General features: G+C 49.1%; 1 protein-coding gene across 11 annotated transcripts in view; it reads left to right on the plus strand.

Moving 5' to 3' along the window:
• The first annotated feature begins 6354 nt into the window (after nucleotides 1-6354).
• The window catches only part of ZNF532 (zinc finger protein 532), a 111044-nt gene continuing 102896 nt past the window's right edge, over nucleotides 6355-14502 (plus strand). For 3 of the 11 annotated variants that reach the window (XM_045458809.1, XM_045458818.1, XM_045458819.1), the window contains exon 1: nucleotides 9045-9112. The gene's annotated coding sequence lies outside the window, so the exon portion shown is untranslated. Of the gene's footprint in view, nucleotides 6399-6931; nucleotides 7209-7812; nucleotides 8017-8095; nucleotides 8426-8836; nucleotides 8919-9002; nucleotides 9113-14502 lie in introns of those variants that run through there. The other 8 variants (XM_045458811.1, XM_045458814.1, XM_045458812.1 and 5 more) reach the window with 8 other exon arrangements.

The raw sequence follows: 14502 nt of genomic DNA on the forward strand, positions 1-14502 counted from the left end.
AACTTCTGGCTTCAATTTCTTGGCTTCAAAAGCTTATCTGTGCATGATTCAGTGGTTAATTTTGCGTGTTGGAATTTTTGTAACTTAATCCCAGAATTTTACATTTCTGTAGAGAAGCTGCTTTTTTAGTTGTTATTGTTACACATTAAAGAACAAATTATATGCAATGGGGCTCAGTTGGAAAAGCACGTGGCTCTTGGTCTTGGGGTTGTGAGTTTGAGCCCCATGTTGGGTTTACAGAGTACTATAAAAAAAAAAACTTTAAAAAATTATATACACATATTATTTTCGTTAAAGAAATCATTTATTGTTTAGAATATACCTTCTCTGCAAAACTTTTTATTTGGTGGTTCATAAAAAATATGTTTTTTTCAGAAATGTCATCATTGGAACAGGATCAAACATATACCCTAAGCAGAAGCATGTTAGAAATAGCTGTACTTTTCTTTCAATAGTAGAGCAGTCCTCCCACACTGTGTAATTTATTCTAATACGTGTTTCTTCAAATCTACAGCAATATTTTCTAAGCGTCTTCCAACTGTTTGCTGACAAATGAAAGTATTTTATTTTGCAGTCATAGTTTCTGGTTATTATTTTCATATTTCAACATTTGTTTATATTTTCTACCTTTCCAGGAATAACCCGTGTTTCCCCAATGAGATGTGGCTTTGGGTCTTTTGGCATCAAATAAATTTATCATTAAGGTTAGCAAACACTGTAAAGTATTTGATCATCTCTTATCTCTAAATGTCATTTAAAAAAATCCCATTGGTGTTTAATCAATCTTGATGATCTGAACTCCTAAGTTGTATTTACGTTGAAAAGTTTTTTTTAATGTTTTACTTATTTATTCATTTTTGAAAATTTTTTTTGAGCTTTAATTTTGAGAGAGAGAGAATGAGACAGCGTGAGTGGGGGAGGGGCAGAGAGAGAGGGAGACACAGAATCCGAAGCAGGCTCCAGGCTCTGAGCTGTCAGCACAGAGCCCGACGTGGGGCTTGAACTCACAGACGGTGAGATCGTGACCTGAGCCGAAATCGAGAGTCTGATGCTTAACTGCCTGATCCAGCCAGGTGCCCCTGGCCTCCTAATTTTTAAATGGCTTTTTGTGTGTGGTGGCACTTTTTGTGTGTGGTGGGAAAACTCAAGCGAGCCAAACTATCATTGTGTCTGAGCTCGCAAGTTTCTTGTCTCCTGGAGCGAGCTGAATAAACCTCAAATATGGTATGAAAAGGACAATGTAGGAACACACATCAGGGGCACCCAGCCTCAGCTTGTCGTGGGGGGGAGAGGTCAGGGGAGACTTCCCCAGTGAGTGACATAAATTAGGCCTAAAGATAGCACAAAGGGGGTTGCAGAAGGGTGGAAAAGTCCTCTAGAAAGAGGAAATAGCAGGGTGAAGGCCTGACAGTGAGAGCAATCAGGTCTCATTCAAATAACAAAAAGTTCAATGAGGTTGCATCTTGGAATAGAGAAGGGAGAGGCAAGGGATGCTGTATTATTTACTGAGTCTGGACCTCACTCTAAGGACAATGGAGAGAAATGGAAAGGTTTGAGCAGAGGGCCCACACAGAGGTATCTTCAGAACCTCCCAGGGTTTTCAATGTGGAGCTTGTATGGCCAGGTTGGGGGCCTGAAGATCGGTCAGGGAAAGAGAAATGAAGTGGTGGGCTAGGTGTGGCATCCAGTGGTGGATGTGGAGAGAAGGTTCTGGAATGAACAGACATGTGGGAGGTTGAATCCACAGCACACAGTGATGGAGCAGAGGAGGGGGATTGGTGCCACCAGAGAGTGGAGTCAATGGGGAGATGGGTCTGGTCTGGGGGGTGTCTGGGGCTGAGTCTCCTGGAACCAGGCTCTGGAAAATCTCTGGAGTTACATATGTGAGGGCACGAGGGAGGCAGGATTAGGTGGAATGAGAGGTAGCCACAGTGCTATGGGGACCAAGGCCTCAGCTAATGCACAGGATGCTCTGGAACTGGGTGGCTCCTTAGAATTAGCCCAAATTAAGGCAAGAGGGCTAAGGCTTTGTATCTCTACATCAGCCAGACGTTGGTTGCTTGCTACCTGGAAGGGGGGCAATAAACTTAGGTGAGACAGTTCCAAAGCAGTCTGCCGGGAGGGACTGAGCTCTGAGTGGTTAGCAGCTGGCGGGGGCGAGGGGGGGGGGGGCGTACACCCTGAAGAGAGATTCTGGAGGAAGCAGACTATAGTATCCACTATTCTGGCAAAAGCTCTTACATTTGCTTTTGGGACATGTTTACTTTTAGGCGCCTGTGAACTTATTATCCATTCCTTAGTTCACAAATAACTAGTTAATTCCTTCCCTCCTTCTTTCCTTCCCTCTATGCCCGACATGGGGCTCAAACTCACGACCCCGAGATCGAGAGCTGCGTGCCTGGACAGTCAGGCATCCCAGGGACTAGCTAACTTCAACTGTCGGATGTACAAGGCATTGTGCTAACTGGTGGGGATGGTGGGGGTGGTGTGGGCAGAGGCAAAGATGAAGATTCACGGCGCTCAGGGAGCCCTTGTACTGCAGGGGAGCAATTCTTCTCCGGTAGAACGAAGTCCCTATTTCCTGTCTGCTCCCTTCTCCTCCTTAACGGATGAACCCTGATTGCTTTTCCTTTTCTCAGACACCTTTCAGCTTTCCCTCCCTCATCTCGGGCTTAGAGAGTGAAAAGAAGCCCAAATACCAGTCCCTTTCAAAGAACCTCAGACCTAATGTAAAAGTTACAAAGGGTTAGGAAATCTTACAAAATTCTCCGCAGGCCTTGCCCTTTGGCCCATCGTTCCTGAAGACGATTCTTTGCTGGTGTGCCAAACTCCACACTTCTGCCTCTTCTTTGATTCTCTAGAGTTCATAACACAACACTTTGCCCTTCTCTTTCCTTGGGCAAGGCTGGCTTTCCGGCATTTAGGCCTACAGCGACAGTAGGAGATAAACATCAGTGGTTCTGTCTAGTAGCCAGGACTCAGGAAGTCGTTCAAATATCTAGGGGCCTCCTACATAATGCCCAACTTTGGACGGTTGAATTAATTAAACCAGGAGTCCATTGGACTGAGGTGGCTGGAATGACATGGTGGCCAACCCAAACGTAAGCAAACCCAAATCTCAGCCTGTAAATACGCAAGGTTACATAATGGAGAAGCTAAGGGCAACCAGTCACAAACAACCAATTGGGCTTTAAGCTGTAGCCAATCGAATAATTTCCTTTCTTTGTCCCTGCACCTTCTCGGTCTTTCCCTGGGCTCTTGTGGGCGGAGCGCTTCTAACCACTTCCGGTCTGGCACGGCCCAATTTGAATTGATTTTTGCTCAAATAAACTTAAACAATTTTTAATATGCTTCGGTTATCTTTGAACAGACAGACATCTCCCTTCCCCCCACATTCAGGTCTCCGAGTGGAAGGCATTTCCAAACCAAGGATCGGGAAAGGGTATGAGGCTTTGCTACAGACTATTTATAAAATCACTGACAAAGGATAAGGGGAATCCTTTCCCAGACTTCCCCTCAGTCTCTTTCTGGTAGGCTAATAATAATTTAAATCTGATTATGGTTTCTTTCAAGGGTATGTTTTTGGAAAATACAAAAAAACATCCTGATTCTATCAATATTCAGATGTTAAAAAGATGACTTTTCCTTGCTGGCCACTCAGCTACGGATCTTGAAACTAGAATGCTAGTGTGGAATAGTGTGATCATTTCTCTAAAAGCAAATGTAACATACTAAGCTCTATAATCGCCCCGGCCAGCCTTAGTTTTGAGCTAAAAAAATGCGTAGCTCAGGTCAGGAGGTTGTCGGGTTAGGAGCGGTTTGCGAGGCCTTTTGACGGTGAGATAAAGAAGAGGTTTTGCTTCTCGTTTTTTTGTCTCCTTATCCTCAAGGAACACACCTTTTGTGTGCTCTGTCTAACAAAGGAATTTCCGAATTCATGGTGGAATTTGGAGGTAGAGTATTATGTGTAGACTGGTATCTATATGCACTTGCAAAGCCGGTTTCAAACCACAAAAGGATTAAAAGAAAAAAAAAAAGCTGGGATTCTGCAATACGCTGATTGGAGGAAACGCTAAGACACTGAGAGTTAGAAATAAAAGCAGCAACAAACAAAATCCCAAAGGATTTGGAATTCCTTTAGTTTCTATTTGGCATAAGACTAATATGATTTCTTTGTTCTTTCGTATCTACAGCACTCAAATAATAGTTTATTTCATTCGTGCGGTCCAGTTGCTTCTTCTAAACTGTTGCGCAAAGCAGAATGGTGCCCAAGATAGCCTTACGTACGTAGGATAACAGAATGAACCTTTGTGTTGATGTTTTGGAAGAGGGTAGTGTCATTTTTAAAAAACTCACACTAAAATGTGTGGGTTTTTTTTTTTTTTTTTTTCTGCTGTGAATTTCAATAATTTTATAGAATGGGCTAGGATGGGCGCTTTGCTTTTAACTATTGGTCTACCTGGCAAGAGGGTTTCTCTGAAATCCTCTTTGTAAAAATAGAACTGAGATCATTTGCAGGAAATTCTTATTTCTTATTTTTGGTTGCTTATGGTTTTTAAAAGCAGATGCAATGTTATCTGTTGCCGTTTGTGCAAGTGATGAATTGTGCTTTCAACCTAATTTCCTCCAGCGAGCTTGACCAAAACGCTGGGCTTTGTAAAAAGCTCTGCTCAAAGAGTATTTGGCATTATGAAGCCACGAGGCAGTTGTACCACTGACGACTCTTTATGATAAAAATAAGACGTGGAGACTTTAGTTTTGGTAATACAATTCTTGTAAACCATTCGAACACTGCTGTGATGTGCTATCTACTCTTTTAAGAGAAGGAGTGGGGGAGGGGCAAGAGTGTTTTAAGTAAACAAAGATTCCAAATCTAGGAAACCCAACTCACTTGGATATGTGTATTATGCAATTTCATATACCGTAATGGGTGTATTGTGTCAAGATTTCAGATAAGTAGGTCGTCGTATACTTTTCAACGCATGGAATGTTTTTTACGTGCATACTAATAGAGGCCCACCTTTGGGCGAAGAAAAAAAGGCCTCCTTTCAGATGAAATCAAACCCAGGTAAAGTTGAAACTCAACCCACAGAGCACTGGCATCGTTTTCAGGCTCAAAGAAGATGGGTGTTTCAATTTCATCATCCTGTAACACCGAGAAATGTGACAAAACGTGCAGATTGCCTAGGTCTTTCGAGCCATGTGTAAATACGTGTGCCAATTTATGTGCAACTCCCAACAATTTGCTGTTTGAAAGACCAACGACTCTTCCTTGAGATAATCATTCGGTTCATTAACATGAAAAGTCTTAAATAGCAAAAATGCTACTTGCAATTTACATCATAGTGTCTCCATAATAGAGAACAATGGCTTCCTCAATGGAAGTTAATGCAAAGGAGAGGCATACTGAGATTTAAAGGAAAAAAAAAAAAAAAACGACAACAAAAAAAACCAAAACCCAACAACTTTTCAGCCCACTTTGCAAATATTAACCAATTAATCTAATTTAAAATAAAATACACCGAAACGTCTTCCCATGCTGGGAGCCTGCACGGCCACTGGAATAATATTGGTTATCTTTAGAGTCCGGCCCGGCCGTTCACACGCAAGTGAGCCTTTTTAAAGGGCTTATGGTGACATGTTTTTCAGATCCTTCCATTTTTGTCCTGGTTCCTGGGTTAGCACAATTAGGTTGACGTGGGGTTTCTTTCCCCTTTTAAAAAAAAACCCTTTCAACTGAGCGCACGTCTGTGAAAAGAGGTAGGACCCAGGACCCAGGGCTGGATAAAATAGCCTACCTCGTGTGTTGGTAATGTATTGTCTCCTTCTCGTTTGTATTCACGATTATACACACCTCTGTGGGCTGCACGGGGTTTATACATGTATCTTTTTGCGTTCTCTAGGCTATGGCCACCTGCTGTATGTACAGTATGTGCTGGCTATATTTGAACACCATCTCCCTTCTTGAATTTAAAGACCTAGCTATTACATCTTGTTTACTCAGTATCATTCCCCCAGTTTAAAAAAAAAAAAAAAAAATCCTGCAAGAACTGAACATGCCATGTTTCAATCTGGCCCCAGTGGCTTTTTCTCTGAAAGCAAAACGTGTGTCTTTTACACCAGGGCTTTCTCCCCACCCCAGGGGGTGTCTTCCATTCTTTTGTGGCTCAGTTTAAGGCGAAAAGGGCTCCAAACCACTAACTAGACAGAGGAGAGCCCCTTCTTCCACCTCCAGGGAGAATTTCAGATTTCCTTTATCTGAAGATAGCGTGCCCTCTTCTTACTTATTTGCCACCATTGCGAGGAGAACAAAACACCACCTTGGCGTCAAGATCCTGGGTAGAGGCTCACGGTCTTTTTCAACCATCTTTGGCGAGGCCTTGCTTCCTTCCACTCGAGTAAGTTGCGGCTTGGGGCCACGGCAAGGACTGGGTGAGAGCCCGAAATGTCGTTGGAAAAAAAAAAAAAAAAAAACCCAACAACCCCCAGCAGCCCTCCCTCCAGCCCCTCGGCACCACCACCCCGCTCTCCGGGGCGAAGCTGCAGCCCGGCGGCCCCGTATGGGCGAGACTTGGCAGGTCGGCGGGGCTCCTCTCGCAGCCGCGGAGTCGGCGCCGGCCGGGCGTCCGCGCCCGCCCGGCTGCGGGGCTTCGCGCTCTCGCCTCCCTTCTCCCCGAATCCTCCCTTCCCCCACCGGCCGCCCCCTCCCCCTCTGCCGCGCTCCCTTTTGTTCGCTCGCCGCTCGGGCCGCCGCCGCCGGGCCCGCACCCCCAGCCGTAGGCCCCGGCGTGGCGGGCCGCCCCGCCGCCGCCGCCGCCGCCGCCGCGCGGCCTAGAGCGCGCCGCCCGGGGAGGCGCGGGGCCCGGGCCGGGCGCACGGCGAGGCCGCGGCGGCGGCGGCGGCGGCGGCAGCGGCGGGGCGGCCCGGGGGGCGCGGGAGCCGGCAGCCCGGGAGGCGGCGGCGGCAGCGGCGGCGGCGGCGGCGGCGAGGCCGCTCCACCGCACACGCACACACAGACCCCGGCAGCGGGAATGCGGATGACACGCCCGTAACATGGAAGCCGCCGCCGCCGCCGCCGCCGCCGCTACGACGACAGCAGCAGCAGCCACAGCAGCAGCAGCCGGCGGCGCCGCGCTGAACAAAGGTCATCCGAGCTGCGGCCCAGACGCCCGGGCTTGACCGCTGCGAAGGCCAACCCCGGGAAGGGGGTGGGTGTGCGCCCGCGGGGCGGGGGGCGGCGAGGGGCGGCGGGGGGCGAGCGAGGGGGCGAGGGCAGCGCAGGACGGGGCGCGCGGGTGGGCTGCGGGGAGAGGCGGGCGCGCCGGCCCCTCGTGCCCACCCCTGCGGGCCGGGGCGAGCGCGTGAGGCTCAGGCCCCTTGGCCTGACTGCAGTGGCCTGTCCCACCCTGGCCTTGGGGACGGGGCGGCCCTCGCGCCCCGCCAGCCTCCTTGGGGGGGCCGAGGACGAGCCGGTTTCGCTAGGCCCCACAGGTTCAGAGAGGGGGGCCACGTGAGCGCAGGAGCCCGCTCCTTCCCCCCCCACCCCCTCCTCCAGCGCTGGCGGCTCACGGAGGATTCCTGAAAGGCCGCTGTGCCCCTCTTTCTCACTGCCCCTTGACTCGCCCCCCCCACCCCCACCCCAGGCATCCCTAGTTTCCTACCCCGAGGTGAAGGGATTTGGACTTCTCCCCCCAGGTGCTTGAAAGAAGAGAAGGTTGGAGGAGGAGGAGACTGGGGGGGCGGCTGGTGGTGGTGGTGGTGGTGGTGACAGGGCTGGGAGAGAGAGGAGAGGGACGGGAGGAGGGGGCTGGGTGGGGTGGGGGTGACAGGCAGAGAGGAGCCTGGTCAACAAGCCAGCACCACTCTGCTAGGAGGCCGAGGCCGCTCCTGCAGCCGACGCATCCAGTGTGAGGAGGCACACATAGATTGCTTTCTTGGGGGCTCTTTGTCAGCCACCAACACAGAGAACACACACTGACACACAGGTACACAAAGATGTGAGCCAGGTTGTGGGAGGTAAGTGGGGGAAGGAGAAGGAGGGGGAAACAGTGTCTGCGGTGGGCTTTGGGGTGGAGGGGCCGGGGGGATGGGCCCCGAGGGGCTCTGGGGTGCTTGTGAGGCGAGCATTTCCAAGGCTGTGTGCTTGTGCGGCGGTGGGGGGACACACGATGACCTTCCCCTCCTCACGAAGACCTAAAAGGGAAGAGCAACCCCCAGCGAGATCCCCTCTGTGCTGATGATTTTCAGGGACTTGTTGGCAACTCAGGGAGGGTTGCCATAGCTTTTTTATGTAGGGTGACCAGAACCGGCTGAAACTGGTTTGAGGCAGATCAGCTCCTGAACACAATGCAGTCACTGAGCTACTACAGTGGGATAGCAGCTTCCTCCCTTCATGGCAGCCAAAAGCAGAGGACCTTGCAGGAAGGTACCATCCCAACACAGTATGTGAATGCACACTTAGACACCACACAGCACTGGTATGTGACTAATGGAGCCCTAAAAGATTCTGTGCAGAGAAGATGGGAGAAAAGGTGCAGGTTTGCAAGGTCTGAGATTAACTTGGGCTTTTCCTGCCTTTTGCTTTTGCTTAGGGGATGGACAAGGAGCTGAGATTTATGACCCTTATTAAAGAAAAAATGTGCCTTGCTAGGGTGGGGACTCTTGGTGTATGCAGTCTCTCTCTCTCTCTCTCTCTCTCTTTCTCTGTGTTTTTAACAAAACAAAACCAAAATGAACTGATGGGTTTGTAATGGTAGTTTTGTTTGTTGCTGGAGAATGCTACTTTGCATGCCTTTTTTTTTGGTTTTTTTTTTTTTTGTTTGTTTCTCTCTTGCAGGGAATGTTCTGTTTTGTGCTTTTCCTTTTAGAAGCTACTGAAGGGTGTTGGGGGTACTTCTGACTATTATGAAGGCCAAAAGGTAACAATATTGTTCTAGGAAATGAGCATAAATGCGTTCCAGTGATGCTGTAAGGCATACATGCTGTCTTTTTTTTCCTTGTAGGCCTGTTGACTGGGGCTGCTTTTAACCCTTTCATATTTGCAGAGAATGCAACCGTGTGACAGTAACTGAACATTGGGCCAAAGTCTTTCCAAAAGGTCAAGGTTCACAAGGTGAGATACGATATTTTGAGCATGAATTTAAGTGTTTATCTGAGGATCCATTCCGAGACAGACTGACAGTGGATTGGTACCCTGGAGAGAATTTGGGGTTCAGAGTGGAGAAGAAATACTCTTAATGTTATCCAAGTGTAATGGGATTAGAGTGACTTTATGATGGTATTGCTCTCCAGACCAAATCAGAATGACTTCATTAACTCGCATGCGGGTAGTCCTTTAGAAGAGGCAGGCCTGGAAAAGAAGCAAGTTTAGAGAATGGTAGGCATCAGGGCCTTGTGGAGAATGCACTGTTTTGCATAAAGACTAAAGCAGCACACATATAGCGTGATCCCGTCGAGGACAAAAAAAAAAAAAAAAAAAGGAAGGACTTGGCCAAATCGAGGCAGCCTCGCCTCCTTTTTAGGATTTGAAGAGTCTGAAGGTAGATTTGCCTTTTGTTCATTCATCACCTTCCTTTTACCTTGAGCTCTGTGTTAACCTGAAAGGTTTTTCCCTCCGAGTCAAGTGGCTTTTATTGATTTTGGGGGCTGTGGACGGTGAGTTTGCCATTGGATTATTTGTGGCATACATTTTAATGTGGAATGCTAATGCAGTACCAGGAGGAAACCGGCTGGTCTGGCTTCATCTGTGAAAAGATGCCTGTTAACTCCAAGCTTTATAAGCAGTGGCTGGTAGAAAATGTCTGATGCCTGAAGAGCGTGCAGTGAGAATCGAGCTGGCATTTTAATGCACCCCCAAAACCAGAGGTTTGAGAGTAGCAGAGGGGAGAAGGCAGGAGCGAGGGTAGCCAAATGAAGAACAAAGACAGTGAGCGCTTCCGGGGGAACCCTGACCGTTTTTGCCTTGGGGTTCCTTGTGAAAAGACTACAACTGCCCCACACAGAAAAACCAGCAGCTCCAGAATCCTCTCCAGTACGATGTCAGCAACAGATAGAAGGAGTTCTGTCTTCTGGTTTGGGAGAAGGACAGTCAAGAGGCGCTCGCGGGAGGCAGGATTGGAAATAAATTTCTCCCCTACTTTGAAGAGGGGATCTTGTGCCTCTCCCATTTCAGCAGAAGAGCGCCTTTTCTGAAATGCTGAGGATCTCCGAAGATGGGGAAGTGGTGTGCTGGCAGTGGGTGGGCAGAATATCTGCAGTGAAGGGTGTCAAGCACGCAAGGGTTTTTTATTGTTAGGAATTTTTTCATGTGATCGCAGAGCCTCCAGGGTGTGAGAAAACCGGCGAAAGGGAAAACGAGGGGCATGGTTAGCTCAGATGCGCGGTGTAGTGCTTAATAAAGATACGTGTAGTCTCGGACTGGTATCCCGGTAAATAGCTCACACGATGGAACAGAATTCTTCACAAATCACTGTGCTAAAATTGGTTTTCAACCCGACATCATTTTCGACTGCCAGAGGTCCTGTGTCTGAGCGTGGTGGAAATCTGCTTGCGAAGCAGATCGCAATCCACGTTGCATGATATGCTGTTCCTGCCTTTCTGGTGCCAGCTAAAACTCAGATGGCTAACATGATAAACCTTAATTAGCTTAATACAATCAGCTGTTTTATAATTTAGGCCCTCACTCCTGTCTTTAGAAAGTCCGTGATTTTTTTTTTATTTCACTTGGACAGCCGTCTCCTCCTCTCCTCGCAGTGGCCATTTCCGGATAGTATGTGGGAGAGCCCTTTTTTTGTAGGGCATTGCATGTCACAGAATGTTCTGGTTTACTCTCTCCGCGGTTTTGAGCTTTGTGACTCCTCCTTTCCCTGCTCCCCCCCTCCCCCCCCCCCCCCAAGGCTCCTGGAAAATCGCATTTGTTTTGCATTTAGGCCAGTCTTTCCAGCTGCAAGTGCTGTTTAAGCCTGGAGAGCTGGTTCTCCAAGCCAGCAATCAGGGGCTCATCTATGGACTGAGGTTTGTCTCAGGTGGCGATCTCTGGCTGAGGTATAACAATGTAGCAGGCCCAGGTCTCCGAAGAGGAACAGAGTTTTCTGGGCTCGCGAATGTGAATGTGAGTGCGGAGAATGAGCAGACAGCACTCTTCTTTCCTGGAAGAGGCAGGAGGGAACAGGGTGGTACCCACACTGGGGGCCCCCACGCTGGGGGCTGGGCCTGTGCCCTCGCTGCCGCGGTCACCAAGCGGCTCCCCACCTGGAGCCTGGTCGGGATGGCCTGCGGCGCAGTCTCCAGGGTTGACCAGACGGCCATCCCCTCTGGAGGAGGAATGTGTGGGCTGACGAGGGTACTCTGGAAAGAAAGTGTCACGGGGTGGTTGAAGCTTCATTTTGGTCATTTGCTTCCTTCGAATTAGTTTTTCTATGTTAAGAAACATCAGAGTGGGGGCTTTTAGGGCCCCCCAGCCTCATGGTCCAGGAGAAGAGGCTCGCTTCTCTCTTTCGCCCCTCTTTTCTCCCAAAGAGATTCCCTGCCCCCACGCACTTTGACTCCTTTTTATAAAAGGGGTTATGGGACGAAGGACCTGTACATGGAATTTTCTGTGTATCCCCTTGACTGGGAGGAGTTAGAATTTTCAGAGTTGTGTCTCCTGTCCTCCTTTATTTCTTCCCTTGAAATACGTCCTGGGGTCTGTCTTCTGTTGGTTTCGAATAACCTTCCTCACAGCCTTGCTAGAACTCCCATCTAGCTGGTTCCCAGCTGGGGCAGAGGTGGCCCTGATGTGGGGACCTCGGGACGGTTGCCAATACAAGGGAAACCGAAAGTATCTGGGGGCGATTTGGGGTGGCCCTCTCCTCATTCCCCTGATATCTCTTCCTAATCACTACAGTACGGTGACCACATCCAGGGTAAACATTAAGGACATCCACACCTTTGTGTTGATTATATATAATCTTTAACCAAGTCGTGGTTAAATAATTAACTTTTTAGAACTTTTAAATTTACGTCCGGCGAAATTTACCCCGTGGCGAATAGTTGTACGGGTTTTGGCACAAGCATATAGCGCTGTGTGTCTGCCACCAGTAGGCTCAGGGACTGGTTCCATCACCCCCAAAACTTTCCTCCTGCTGGACGTTGGTAGACCGACCCTTCCCACCCCCACCCCTGGCAGCCACGGATGTGTTCCGTCCCTCGAATACCACACGGACGGCTTCGTTCAAAGTGCATTTGAGAGCCATCCATGTTGTGGTGTATCTCCATACTTGGCTTCTTTTCTGTTGCCAACTTGGACACGGCTATGTGGGCCTATCACAGTTGATCCGTTCTCTGGCTGCGGGACGTCAGGGTTATTTCCAGTTGTGGGTGCTTGTGGATAAGGCTGTAAACATTTGCATGCAAGCTTTTGTCTGAACGTCAGTGTTTATGTCTCTTCCCTAAAGACTTTGGGGTAGTGGCGTGGCTGGGTCGAATGGTGAGTACGTAAGGATTAGAAGTTTGAATGAAAATACATTCAGCACTTCTTTCTAGCTCATGGGAGAGAGAGATCTGGCCTCGTTAGCGGCAGTTAAGACTTCCCAAGCAAGAGATTGCGGCGAGCATTATCTGAAGACACACGAGAGGATGACGGTAATAGACCACTCACGAACGTGGATGACATACTTTATAACCCAGAACTAATCGGAGTTAGCCAAAAGTGGAAACAAAAAAGCTGTGAGTGGTAAAATATCCTTTATTTCCTACAGCAATTATTTTTAATCTCCTCAGAAACATTTGGCAGTTTAATCTTCACATGGGTCTTCAGGTTCAGTAAGATGCGGAACAGCAACACTCGGAATCCTGGAAAGTGGTACCAGAGATCTTTGTTGAACTCTGAGTTACGTAACCAACGTATTACGAATGATCATTTGTCCTGATTTTTTTTTTTTTTTTTTTTGACTGCCAAAATACGGGTGTTGTTTTAACATCTGTAGTTATCATCCAGCTTTTATGCCTTTTAAGGAAGTGAAAAGACTTAAGCAAGATCTGGGCAATGAAGTAGGGAGATTTGGGGAGCAGACTCCCTTTTCTAAAATTTTTATTTATTTATTTTGAGAGAGAGAGGGAGGGAGAGAGAGAGAGAATCCCAAGCAGGTTCCGCACCGTCAGCGAGGAGCCTGATGTGGGGCTCGAACTCACGACCTGCGAGATCATGACCTGAGCGGAAGTCGGAAGCTCAACTTAACTGAGCGCCCCAGGCGCCCCCAGCTTTTTTATACTTTAAAAAAATTTCTTGGAGGATAAAATAGGGTTCAGGATTGTACAGAATGAACAGACGAAGGCTGTGGTGCTGAGACAGAGGAGAGCCCGAGAAGTGGGAAGTGATGTTACTTTGGGGATTATGTCCGCCATTTTACAGATACCGAATGTTTAGTAAGCACCAGATGTTGTGCTAGGCCCTGGGAGTACCAAGGGAAAAGGAATCCAGAGAGAAACCTCTAGTGGGAAGTAGCCTGCAGATACTATGATAGGAATGCGAATGAGCCACCTAGTGCCCGGCGTGGAGAGGGAGGAGCCCTTGAAGAGGTGGCTTCTGTGCTGAGAGAGGACCGAGTAGGTATGGCAAGCGGGCAGAGACTGGGGGAACAGCACGGGAGTCTGATGCAGCAGCCTGTGGAAAGGCGCTGAGCGAGCCTGGTGTTGTGAGCGGGGATGGGAGAGTAGGGGTGGGTGTGGGAGAGTAGGCGGTGAAGTGAGGAGGCAGGCAGGGGCCCAACTTCTGAAGGTCATTCCACACAGACCATTTGACCGGGGGCTTTAGGCAGTAGAAGCAGAAAGCCTTCACTTTTTTTCAACGTTTAGTTATTTTTGGGACAGAGAGAGACAGAGCATGAACAGGGGAGGGGCAGAGAGAGAGGGAGACACAGAATCGGAAACAGGCTCCAGGCTCTGAGCCATCCGCCCAGAGCCCGACGCGGGGCTCGAACTCACGGACCGCGAGATCGTGACCTGGCTGAAGTCGGATGCTTAACCGACTGCGCCACCCAGGCGCCCCAGAAAGCCTTCACTTTTAATGACAGAGGTCCCGAGGCAGTATCTCAGGACGGAACGGAGGTTCTGGAAGCTCTGGAGGCTGGAGGCAGGGAGGTCAAATGAGGGGACCACGGCAGCACATCTAGGAGAGAAGAGGGCTTGATCTAAGGCACCGCGTTGGGATGGAGCCCTGGTGGGGGCGGGGGGGGGGGTAGCAGTCAGGTTGGGGGAGAGGAGGGAGCGGAGGAGAGCGCCGAGGTTGCTCCTTGAGGTTACTTGCTGCTGGTGGTGTTTGTGAGATACTGCATTCAGAAGGCAGAATGGATTTGGAAGGTGGATGTGATACAGGGAGTCCAAGTGTGGGTTGAGTTGGCCGTGGGAGGTGCCCTTTGCTGCCTGGATCTGTTTGGGTTGGAGGTCTAGACCGAGAGGGATTGGTGTGGAACAGAGACGATAGAAGAAGAAAGACGCAAAGAAAAGGTTGCGTTTGGGGTTCCG

Source organism: Leopardus geoffroyi, chromosome D3 (assembly GCF_018350155.1).
Source record: "Leopardus geoffroyi isolate Oge1 chromosome D3, O.geoffroyi_Oge1_pat1.0, whole genome shotgun sequence".
Lineage (NCBI taxonomy): Eukaryota > Metazoa > Chordata > Mammalia > Carnivora > Felidae > Leopardus > Leopardus geoffroyi.